The sequence below is a fragment of the Cupressus sempervirens genome, chromosome 7 (genome assembly GCF_028749045.1).
Source record: "Cupressus sempervirens isolate cs-2001-9-10 chromosome 7, ASM2874904v1, whole genome shotgun sequence".
In the NCBI taxonomy this organism is placed as follows: domain Eukaryota; kingdom Viridiplantae; phylum Streptophyta; class Pinopsida; order Cupressales; family Cupressaceae; genus Cupressus; species Cupressus sempervirens.
The window spans coordinates 860,364,056-860,377,626 of record NC_143124.1 but is presented as its reverse complement, the minus strand read 5'-3'; the positions used below and the strand labels follow the sequence as shown (position 1 = coordinate 860,377,626).

The following is a 13,571-nucleotide window of genomic DNA, read 5'->3' as shown; positions in this document are numbered from 1 at the left end:
TCAGCTGCATGTCAAAATCTATGGTTACATGCTACTTCTAATCATTTCCATGTTAGTTCTTGGTGTTTAAAGAAGTTATAACCTATTGGGGTTACACTCTACTTTATCTAGAATGGACAGGTATAGTATAGAGTCTCGAAGGACATGATCTTGGACAATTGATATCCAAAGTCAGAATAGTAGAAAGGATGGTTATTTAGACATTCGAGATAAACTTAGGAAAATAAGCCATGACATGTCTGAATAGTTGGTTGAGCACCATCTTATGATGAATGACATGTTGTCTAACCTAGCTAAGGTGGATAAGTTGACTAGATTTCTATTTGGCAAATTTTCTCATAGGGCAGATGAGACAATTACCAAGAACTTGCATGAGGAGTTTGAGAAACTAGCTTATAGGCAGGCACAGGTCTCAGATTCTACTCTGCCACAGGAGGTAGTGGGTTTAGATGATGATTATGAGGATGTTGTTGTGCATGATGGTGAGATACCTGATAGAGATGAGCAGACATTGAGCATTCATGACTTTGCTGAGAAAGAGTACCAGGAACAGTTAGATGGTTCATCACATGTGGTTGAGGCTGGTAGTACTTCACATGATTTTTCTAGCCAACCAAAAGTGAACAAAGTGTTGGCATTATGATACATTTTTGTCATTAGTTACAACACTTATTGGATTCTGAATGCTTACCGAACTCTCACCGGACATTCCTTTGTAAGCCAAGCTTTACCTAGTTCTCAGTGTTTACCGAGTGATCAAGGTGAACAAAGAAGTCAGTGTTTACCGAGTGATCGAGGTGAACAAAGCAGATAGTGTTTACCGAGTGTTCGAGGTAAAGAAAGGAATCATTTTTGACTGAGTGAAGATGTACTTAGTATTGATCGAGAACTTCATGATAACCGAGCTCCTGAGGTTATCAAGGAAATTAATTTTACCGAGCTTAGACGGTTATCAAGGAAACTAACTATCACCGAGTCACAAGGTTCTATCGAGTGTTTCCTTTGATCACCGAGCTACAGTTTAGATAGAAGTGTTCACCGAGTGACATCTCTTCTACCGAGTCTCCAGTGGTTACTGAGTTTAAAACTACTCGAAGTGTTTAGTATGGACCGTGCCTTCACTTCTACCGAGTGCATGACGATGCCGAGTAACGCATTGGATGCCGAGTATCAGAAGGACACTGAGTCAATTCAGTGAACCCGAGTTTTTACCTTGGGCTGACTTTGTATAGAGATTTGCACTTGTTGTTTTGGCCAACCTTGCATGTATTGTTTATTTGGATGGTATATATATGCAATGTATTGTATCATTCAAATGTAATGGTAATGAATGAAAATGTGAAAGTGTGAAAGAAATACATGTGTGCGAAAGTATGTGTGCTGAGTTGTGAAGGTATTCAGCAAGGTCAAGTTTTGGAGCAGAAAAGTTTTATCTATCACATCAAGGTGAATCAGAGCATAGCGGATCTTATCAGCAATCAGTTGTAATCAGATCCACTGTTTCATTCTAACAGGTGAATCAGTTTTTGTAAATCCTTTAACAAGGTAGACTTAACAGTCTTTTGTAAATCTCCTAACAGAGTGCATACTTTATTGTATGTTTGTAAATCCTCTAACAAGGTGGATCTAGCAATCCTTTGTGCTCCTAACAGGGCAGATCACTAGAAGTGGTCATTGTAAGCCTTAACCGGCCAACTTCATACTGCAGTAACGAAGCTTTGTGGGTTTCATCCCCACCCCAGTTTTACTTTCTCTTTGGAAGGTTTCTGGGTCACCAAATCTGTGTGTTCAAGTGTTGCAAATGATTTTTTTTCATGCTTACAGTAGGTTACTTGGATGAATGGTGAATATATCAGTATGCAGTTTTATTGTTTGAAATTTTAAAAGTTACTAATTCACCCCTCCCCTCTCAGTAACTTGTCATATCTTGAATATTTCCAACACAAAGATAGTATTGTGACTTCATTATCTCATCATGATAGGTATGTGGAGTTAGTTGGTATTGGTCATATTACTCAGGTGAGGATTTTGTTTGAGTTACCAGCTGATTCTAGTTTACGAATATGGACTCGAGATTGTTATATTGGCATTAGGGATTTAGTTGACAGGAGATCTTTAACAGTTTTTGGTAGCAGTGTTTGTTTGGGTGCTATCATGGATTTGATTAGCAGATTGCACGGTGTTGTCTTTTCTTGTGCTAGCAGCTTGTCTGATGTTGGTAATAGTTTTTATACACTGATGTTGGGCTTTGTTCATATATCCAATCGACCATACTTGCTGGGATGTGTTGATGATCTTTCATATTTGGCAGTGTGTACAAATGAGTCCTAGGATCATATTGGTATTGATGACATCCAAGAGGATGTAGTGGGCAGTTTTGAAGACTTAGTTTCCTTGGCAGTTTCTTTTGGTACAAAGGAGTTGGATAGCAGTGCTATAGTTTTTGATACTCCATATGTTGCTATGAGCTTTGGATTTGATTCACAGGATATGGATGGTAATATTCTAGAGACTAGTAACTTTGAGGATATTCCTTTAGACAATGCATTAGAGGAGGTTTATAGGAGACAGTTTAGATAGTGCCATTATGTGTCTAATTAGTTGAGAGTTAGTGAGCGAGACATTGCTATTGCTTGCCAGCATTTTGATGCTACTCATCAATTGTTAGTAGTTTATGGATGGGGTTCTCCTACTAGTGATGAGCAAGAAGGCAGTTATCTTTCCTTGATAGAGATCTACTCTTTATGGGAGGCTATTCAGATTTTGAGACAGAATTATATGCAGTTGGTAGCTGACAGAAATTATCTTATGGAGTGGGGGAGTACAGCATATGACTCATTATTGGCCAAGGAAGATGAGGTGAGTGAGCTTACTCAGCAACTCGAGGTGACTTCTAAGATTCTTGAGAGTACACTGTTGGCTTTCAAGGAGTCACAGTTTCATTTGGCTAAGGTGACCATGGAGTTAGAGCAACTACAATCTTTACCAGATTCTATACAGTCACAAGCTATGGTGTCTGGTGATCTAAGGATGTCCATGGTCGAGATTGTCAAAGATAGTGGAGATGGGGATGCATCCATCCTTGATACTAACATTAGTATATCGGGTTCCTCCCCACTAGAGTTAGGTTCAGTTGAGTTGGGTGTTGCAGCAGATTGTTGTGGTATGTCTAACATGGTGGTGACCTCTAGTACTAATGGCACGAAGACTAGAAATGTTGTATCAAAGACCATGTGTGATGTTGGTGAGCTGACAGTTGGCATGGTTCCTGCTAGTAATACTACTCCCTTGGTGATGTCTTCAGAGGTAGTAGTCAGTTCCAACCTAGTTAGTGATTGATTGCAGTTAGCTACATCTGGATTACAGTCTGAGCCATTGACTGAGATTGGCACATTCTATCAACATTACATTGTGAGGCATGCTCATCAATTCACCTTTGATGACCATGTTGATGAGATGATGATACAGAGATGTATTTTGGTTCCTAGTGAATATCATCAGTTATGGGATAGTTTGATGCCTTGAGATGAGATTTGTGATGGGCATGACATGGTGATAGGTTCTGTAGTTGACAGCTTGATAATACATGACTTAGAGCAGGAGTTTTGGAGTGATGCTTCAGTGGGTGTTATTATTGATTCTACTCCTTTGGCTATGACATCTCCTGACTTAGCTGGTGATCAGACATAGTGGGTTGTATCACTTGTTCATGGTGAGTTGTTGACTAAGTTTGGTTTTTTTTATCAACATTATATTTTAGGGTATGTACATCAGTTAGCATTTGATCCTTGTGATGAGGAGTTGATGGCAAGCAAATTTGGTTTCAGTTCCATTTCTTGTTGTTTATCTTGTGATGGCTTTTCATCATTAGGGGTGCATGGGAGTTATGGTTATGAGACAGTGGCCAGTGATCTGCAAAGTTGTATTTACTATAGGATTTTTATAGTGTGTGGATTCTCCATACTTGGTATAGTTTCATTCGGGAGCATTCACCATTGTTGCAGAGTTGGATTGTACATTCTGTATAGGCCAGTGGGATGCGTTGATGGTATTTACTGTGTTGGCAATTTGATTTGTCCACTTTAATTGGGTTTTTATGTTCTAAGAGTTTGTGTCTTATGGGTTTCTGATTGTGGAAGTTGTGATTTTGGAGTTTGGTTGAGCTGTAATTGTCAGTTGGATTATGGATTCCTCTTGTTTATATTGCAGAGGATATTGCAGGAGCCTATGTTAATTGAAAATAGTATAGTTCATGACTACATTTGGGATCTAGGTGGATTGGTTAGTTTATTGTTCAGCCATTGCTTGTGGACAAGCAATATTTGGAAGGGGAGGACTTGTCATGTCCCCTTTTCAAATAATTAAAAATAATAATCTTTACTAAGGCAGGCAGGCCCAAAAAGGTGAAGTTTCAGAAAAAGGGGATAATCTTTGGAAGCTAATGGGCTAATAAATGAAAATTATTATTAAAATATGTTTTATTAACCCCTCTTGGACGTGAGTTAGGGTTATTCCCTTTTTTAAGGGGTTTGGAGGCATTTTAGGCTCATTCCAGAACTTGATTTTTGCGCATTGCTTTGTTGTTCTTTAGAGGCTGCCAAACCTGTGGAGAAGGAGACCCAAGAATGGGAGTTTGTAGGTTTCTAGGAAGGCTAAGGATGGAATTTTGATGTAATTCCATGTGCATGCTCATGCAGAGTTTGCCTTTGTGCTGAATAGTGCAGATTTGTGGGTTTTCGGGTGTGTTTTTTGTAAGAGTTTGGTGTTTTCGGTTGAGTATTTCATATCAGTTTGGGTTGCTGCTGTATATCAGACATTTATATGGTAAAATAAAGCTGAATATATGTATTTTTTTTTTATTATACTTTTATGATAGATTATTAGTTTTTTTGTGGTGTTTCCAGGCTGTTCTATGTTGTTTTCGGGAGCCTGATGAGCATTGTTTTTATCCTCTATTTGGGAGCTTTTGTGTAAATGTTATACATATCAAGAAATTTAATTTTTGAGGCTGTTATTCTGCTGAAATTTCTATAAAAAATTTCACTTTCAGATTTATTAATAATATGTGAAGCTGTGAAGTTTTTGGCAATATTTTCGACATACCTGATTTGGGGTTTATTGAGAAATTGGTGGATCTTTGAAATATTGGTTGTTTGATCTTAAAGATCTGATTAGAGGCTTGAAATATCATATAAAATCAGAAAAGGGACATTTCAGAAGCTTGGAGAAAGAGATAAGGGAGGAGAGCTAGTTAAAAGGTTAGTTTGTATTGTCAATAATTGTAGTCTGAGCCCACCTAAAGGCCATCATATTATTCCCTAACATATAACACAGCTAAGTCCAAAAAAATTCAATAGATTGAACCATTGTGCATACACTAAAGCATTAGTAAGGGGAAGTCGGTAAGGTTCAAGAAGAGGAAATACTTGTAGAAGAAGAAAGTGTTTTTCCTTGCTGGTCTAGTCTCTCTATTTGTTGGTGATCCCAAAACCCTTTGATCTAGATAAGATAAATAGTCTAAAATGTTCTAATGAAACATTAAGGGCACTAGTGGAAGACTTCAAAAAGCATAGGTTCACATGCCTGAAATTTTCAAAACAAGTGCTGCCATCAGACCAAATGTGTCCAATACAATTATTTCAAACTTGATGATGAAGATATGGAAGCAATGGAACACACTTTTATAACATTATCCATAAATTGAAACTACTTATAGCCTAGGAGATAGTTACTATAATAAAGGATGTGATGAGGGGATGGTTACCATCATAAAGAACATGATGGAAAAACAAAATATTTCCCACCAAATGTGAAGGAGATAAAAGGTCATAAAGCATGGTTAAACATATGACTAAATGGAAGGTGAAAGGGAACCATACAGTAATGGTTTAAATTTCTCATCAAGAATGAAATGGAGCCATATATCAGCTATGCCTAGACATCTTAGATCTGTAATAGTCAATATAAGAAATTAAGGTAAATAACATTTTTTATCATTAAATTGAGGATTTTTTTTGGGCCCTCATCAACAATATAAAAGAATTTTTTACAATAGAAAATTGGTTATCCTAGAAACCCATGCAAAGTTTTCAATGCTAACAATTTGTCAATTACCAATACAAAATCTTATTCCAACATTATAGGGTAAAATTACCCCAAAACCAACCTACTTTAGACAAGAAAGTTAAAACTATAATGCCATCAAATCCTTCCACTTTAAGGAACCCATGCACACATGTAGCCAAACATAGTTAGCATAACTAAAAAACTACAAAAATATGAAGGACTACAGTCTGCATGCAAAACTATAGCACCATTGTAACTATACTCTAACTAGCTCTAGACACCTGACTCCATTAAGGTCCAATTCTTAGCATGGGTAGCCTTATTCCTGGAGGAAGCTAACAAGTTGAAAAGGCTCCCCACTTCCAAGAATCCCTTCCTCAAGATACTCTTTAAACTCTCAAGCTATCAATATTCTTGGCTAGATCATGGAAATAGAGTCAAGCTCCTTGTTTTGGGAACATATGATCAAAACTCCCTACACAGAGCTACCAACAAAAAACCTCATACTAGGACTTCAATTGGACCCACTAAAGCTTCCTGATACTTAACAGGAAGGAATACATTTTCCACTCCTAGTAGTACCCTGATTACAATTCTGAATATGCTCATTCAAATTTACATCTAGAACCCTAGCCTCCAATTGGGTAGAACCTCTAGTCTAACACAATCCCACACTACCAAATCCATCTTGTCCAAGGACCAGCTTAACCAAATCTATGAGTGTGCTGATTGGGGATGAAAAAAGTATTCATAGATGGTGATTGCAAACAAGACATCCATTATGTGAGAATCAACATTCTAAAAGGGAAAAATCATCAAAGCACAAAAATGTAGCTCAAACATTCTAGAGGAAGAGACAAGCCTCACCTCCAAAAAAGCCACTCACACACTCCAAGCTGGAACAACCACCTATCACACACACTAAAGTCACTTTAATATAAACGTGACATGAGAAACAAAGCCATTTAGAAAATCTATAATAATTATGAAATCCTCCAACCTACCCAAAAGAATTTTTAGATCATTGTAAATCATTGGTGGATGAATATGAGGGAGGAGCAAAAATTAGGGGTACAATTTTTGACATGGGATAAATAATCTACTAAGAGATTGGAAGAGAGGCCATGTCATTCCTTCAGATTATCAATGATCCTTGTAGAGTTGATCCTCATGGAGAAGGGCAACATTTGGATCCAATGTTGTATCCAAATGTCATTCTATCTAGCCACATTGAAGGTGTAGAAGGTAGCAAAAAATTAGGAAACAAACCCATTGACCCAATAAGCACATATACAAGTGTTTTCACACTAAAATTTTCTGCTTCCCAATCCAAGATTGGTATAATCACCTACCACAAGGTGATTACTAATCTTTATTTATTTTTACAAAGTTGCTTCTTACTAATGTACTAGTGATAGTTGATGCTTACTAATGTACTAGTGTAAGTTGTTGCTTACTAATGAGCTTGTTTTTCTTGGAGTTCTTTGCCTTTTGAAGTTGTGGATATGGTGGGAGAAAAAATAGTAAGCTCAAGGAGTGTGGGTCACTAAGTCTACACCAATTTGGAGAAGACACTTCTTCAAATGGGTGTTCCACACATTCTTTATCTCATTGTCTGTTCTTCCTAGGAGGTGTGAGGCAATAGCTAACCATCTGCACACAACACACAAAATAGTTTATGATGTTTACATTTTATTTTCACAAATTTATTTTATATCAGCATATAAGATCATACATATGTCTCAAACAAAAGAATGAATAAAATAGCTCATAATAGTTTTGGAATGTATATTCTTCAAAACTTCATATTTTTGGCATCTGCATATTGAATACAAATTAGCTTTTGGATTCCATCGTGTCTAATATAATTGATATCAATATTTTCAATCATATAGTTTTACTGACTCAATGCCATAAAAAAGACATTATATTGTGCTCTAAAAATACATAATTTTGAAAACATCAAACTTTCATAATTTAAAACACTGACTATAATTTTTTTTTTTTTATCATATTTATTTTGTAGCAATGTTTTGAATGATATCCAAAATCTAGTCTAAAAAATTGAACCTAAATATATGATAGTTGGTAGAGTTGTTATTGAAAACATTGATTCAAAGTATTTGACATTTAGATGACAGTTTCTGATTTATCATTATATCATAGGTGCTGATCCAATCATGGATGGAAAGAGAAATTATAAAACATTCAGTACACTTTTTTCTTTTTGAATTTGAGTGTATTAGGTATCTTTTGCAGCAATGTTTTGAATCAAACTCTAAGTGCATTCTGAAACATTGATGCAAAATAAGTCTTAGCTAGTAGAGTTGCTATCCAAAGGATTGATGCAAAGTATATTTGACATTTAGATGATACTTTCTGATTTATCATTAGATCATGGATATTGATCTATGTACAGATGGAAAAATAAATAAATTTTAGAAGGCCACAACTCCCTACTGGTCCAAATTTGTTGCTTACTAATGTACTAGTGACAGTTTCATTGAGTGTAGAAGGCCTGAAATGAAGATTAATTAGTTTTAGGATCATTATTGTAGGAGAATCAACTAATTTGATGCAACACTTTAAAAGTAGTGCCAATCCATATAGGATTCTAGGTTGTAGTGGAGTATAAAGAAGGATCTAAGCTAACTTACAAGAAGAATTTACCACCTTCTCAATTGAAGTCTTTCTTGTGGCTCAAAGTATTCAAGGCTGCTGAAGTGTTTTTTACTCTCGTACATCAAAAACAGAATTCCAGCTATTCGTTAATGCTCATCAATGGTCTTAAATATTAAGGACTATTTTAACAATGGTTGGAATATCTACTATTTGTTAAGGCTTAAGCACATCTACTATTTGGTGCAAACTAATTAGTGTATTCTGGCCAACACTTTAGGAAGGGCTTTTTTGACACCTAACCAAGATTGGCGAACACTTTCAAGCAAAAGGAAAATAGCATGCTTACAAATTCTTAGGTTAGTTCTCTCTTTAAAAAAAAAAAAAATTTAAATTGAGTCCATTGAACTATAGAAGAGCCTGTAATATTCAGCCATTAGAAGCCTAATAAATTTTACCTACAATGCTTGATGATTACATATTTAGTGCAACCCTTGATAAAATCAAAGAATATCAAAAGGACAATTCCATCAGTAGGACTCTGAAAGCCAACACTACTTACTAATTATAGCTGCTAAATTAGTGCATTAGTGAGAGTTAACTTGCATGTATAATGTAGAAGGTCACATGCATGCCAAAGTAATAGAGATGAAGATTCCTAAATAATCTAAGATTTACACAATTCAATATTTTGAATACTACATCTTTTGAATATTATAATGTCTTCAATATGGTGGGTTATAGATGTCAAATGAAAAATTGCCAGACAACAAAATTGTGATCCCTTCAATAAACTAACAACTAAGATTTAAAATTGTAACATCTTTCTATATGGTGAGATTACAAATATAGATTGAAATGTTACCAAACTACAAATTTGTAAACCCTTGCAGAAGCCAATACTATGTAGATTTAAAATTGTTATTTATCACAATCCAAAACTCTACCAAATTTTTTGTGGAATTGTAAACCTTCTATATGCAAATACTACATAAATCTTTTCTACATGCCAAAAAAAGAAAGATAATCAAAATTGTAATTCCTTCCACATTTAAGTGTTATACTTTGCCAAATTTGCTGCAAAATTATGAGCCTTCTATATGCTAAGACTACATAAATCTTTCCTATATGCAAAGATACAAAGATATTGAAAAATCCATGCAACAAAAAAGTTTCAATTCCTTCCACATTTAAGTGTTATACTCCACCAAATTTGTTCTAGAAATATAAGCCTTTTATATGCTAAGACTACATAAATCTTTTCTATATGCAAAAAAAATGTGCAACAAAATTGTGATTCCTTCCATAGTTTTAAGTGTTATACTCTGCCAAATTTGTTGTTGAATTATAAGCCTTCTATATGCTAAGACTACACAAATATTTTCTATATGTTAAAATTATAGAGATTTTAAAGAGTAATTACCAGTGCACTGGTCATAAATTGTGGGTACCAATGTAAATAGTGGTATGTTGTAAAATTTAAATACCAGCCCTACAAATATAGGCTACACAGAATTTGAGAGTGGAACCCTTCTACTTTAGGAACCATGGCAGTACTAGTAATCCTACAATTTGAAAGATTGATGCACTCCTACTGATGGAACAATATATAACTCGAGAGCCACAAAGTATAGTGGAGATTGTACTACGAGAATCAAAGAAATCATGTGGGTGGGATGCAATTAATATTTCAAGAGACAATAGAAGTTGATGTAAAATTTGCAATCCTAAACTAAATCCGTAGGCAACTAGTACTTTAAACATCAATCCCATAAAGCCTATAGAAATGGGCTAGCCTTATCAATATATTGTTGAATTTTATTTTTTGACATAGTTCTAATTTAAATTTATTTATTTCTTGCCCAAATTACAACCTGATTCACTTAGCCCATTTCAACCTTCATGGTGCAAATATTATGGAAAACAAAAATATTTTAGAGCTAAAGCCCAAAGGCAAACCACTTCTTCTATGAAGCCCCTAGAATAGTCTCATACAACAACCATTAAAATTTTCATCAGATAGTCAACCTTATAACAAAATCATGAGAATACACACCAATAAGAGAATCCATCTTCATAAATGTAGAAAATAACAAGGAGTTCACAAAAATTTAAATGTTTTCTGAATTAAAAAGTTTAAATTATTCAATCACTATCATTATTGAATGAATTTACCATTATTTTGAGGCTATTGTCATGTTATTTAATTTAAAACAACATTTTCTTAATTTTCCATTACTGTCACAGTAAGGCTTTCATAGGAATGACAGTCATTCCATGAAAATAAAGGCCTAACCTTCATGGAATGAAATGGTCTAACCTATATTATAGTTTATTAACATCTCAAATGTAGATTCGTGGGTGAGCAGGGTGATCACAATGAAGAATAGTGAAGGAAAAATAATGAAATGGTGGATCAAGTATAGCAGTAACTAATCTAGCCTAAAAAAGGGTATGTTTTGTGTTTGGGAACATTGTATAATGTTTAGTTGATGGTGAATCCATCACCAATTTGGTTCAGAAGGGTGTGGAACCAGGAGATTGAGGAAACCATAGAAAATAAGGGTTTGAGGAGATATTTGGGGTTTTGCATTTGCAAGGTACTGAAGTCTAATTCCTTTGGGATTTGGTCAATTTACAACATAACTAGGCTCTTTCTATGAATTGGGATTGATAGGAGATCATCAAAGGGTACTTCCTTTGTTAAACTGGCTAATTTTGTGTATTAAAATAGGGAATCTATTATAGATAGTAGGCTTGGTCCAAAGAAGTCATATAAAAGCTTTTGATATGTTGAAGAAATTTGTAAAGGGTGTCTAAAAATATCATTTTCTTACTTAGTGCCTTGAGAAATGAAAGAGTTATTTCCATTTCAAGTATGCAAAAAGCTTAGTAGGTAGAAAATTGAGCTTTTGTAGTAGTTTGAGGAAGTGTTGTGGGAATTAGGGTACTTGGATTATGTTGGAACCTTAGAATCCCTTGAATCCAAGTAATTGGGAGTTTGTAAGATCACAATCATTAAATTGAGAGTATTTTAGAAGGCTTTAGCAAGTTAGGTTCCTAAAGCAATTGAGTTCTTTTGGATAGGTCAAGTGTCTAAACCTCTGAAATTTCAAACTCTTGTTGTGTTTTTGGATACCACCACCCTACCTATTGCATCAATTTTAGAAGTAGTCATAAACTTCAATGCATGATGTGATGTATCTACTCTAAGGATTACTAAGAAATATTTGGTTACATAGTTGACAAAATTGAAATGGGATTGAAGAGCTATGACAGTAGAAGATATTAAGTAGGAAGCTATTATAATAAAAGTTTATTTACTAAATCGAAAGATAGGAAATGTTTAGATCTAGATCATGGATCAAGATACAAGATACAGAGATAGTGAAAAAATTAGAAGCCCTAAGACCCTCAGATTGTGACACCAAATGTGTTGTGAAGGACCAACATTTAGATTTGAAACCCAACATTGAGATTGTTCCTAATGAGAAGTAGAACACACGTGATGTATGCAGAAATAGTTTTAAGATCCAATGCAATGACAAAAATTCAAATGAATTTCCTATGATGAGGAAACAACTTGTTCAGATTGAAAATCAGCAATCCAACTTGTTGGAACTTATGAAGGTAACTTGCTAAAATCTTAATCTTTTTAGGTCTACAAAATATCCCATTGTTTTGAATTGGAAGAGCTGAAGACATATGAGTTTATAGTCAATATCATAACAAACTTGTTAGTTAGAATTCTTTGAAGAATAGCTATCAGGTATTGCTCCTTAGATGCCCTTTAGTTGACATGCATGAGAAATAAATACCATGCAATATGATTGTGTGCAATCTATTTCTTTTTATGTTTTTTAATAATGGTCCATTCATCTCTATTACAAATCATATATTCAATAGAAAAAAAAGTGCAAGGTTCTATTATTTATATTCAAGTTTCTCATTTTAGATTCCAGCCATTTTTTATTGAGTCCAACCTCAGAGCTTCTAATTTTTCATAAGTGTTTCTCGTCGCTATTGTTAGTTTAACTACTTGTTTAGTTGTTTGTTAATGACAACAATTTTATTATCTTCTCACCCATCTTAGTAAAAGGCTAAAAGCTCTTATGATAAATTTCAAAGTTAGTTAGGTGCTTATAATTTCTATTGCCATAGAATCATTCCCAAGTCCAAAATAGTAAAAAATTTCCTATTTTTTCTTGAGGATTTGGAAAGCTTACAGCACAACACCATGGGTAAGGCTCAAAATTCTTTGACAGATGTTGCAAAATTTAAAGGATCACTAAGATATTAGTGCAAGTGCATGGAAAGTCAAAGCGAATTAATAATATTTGCAATATATAGGGAATAAGAGAAATTTTATGTTAACTCTTGAAGAGACAAAGATGATTTACAAAAGAAGGCTACCCTAGTTTCTCCTTAAGTTATTGTTGACTTTAAAACTAGTTGGTACTTCTTGAAAAGAATGTATCTGGAAACAATGCAAATTTTAAAGTGCCAATAACTCTTTCAATTATGTCAGTTCTTTAGACTTCTTGATAACTCTAGTTGGTAAATTTAATTTTTGCTTCTAGGATTGAACCATGTAGGTTTTGAGTCAAATTCATTGACCCATGTTTCATGATTCCTAGTTCACAAGAACCCATCTCTCATGAAAATGAAATGAACATTGCACTCACTGCATCTAGGCGAGAAATCATTATGAAGAGGCCATTGTTTAATCTTAGCACCCATGTTTCTTCAAGCTTAATATTTTTGTGGTTTTACGTTGAGAAATCATGATGAAGAGATGTCCTAAGAAAGAACTAATACACGTGTTCCCATGGGAGTACTTTGTCGATGCATGCAAATGGTACTCATGATGCTTGCAAGTTACAGTT

The 13,571-nt window shown here is 34.6% G+C and overlaps 1 pseudogene; it reads left to right on the top strand.

Moving 5' to 3' along the window:
• Positions 1 to 13,571, top strand: part of LOC149550179 (microtubule-associated protein TORTIFOLIA1-like) — a 177,496-nt pseudogene that overhangs the window by 156,927 nt on the left and 6,998 nt on the right.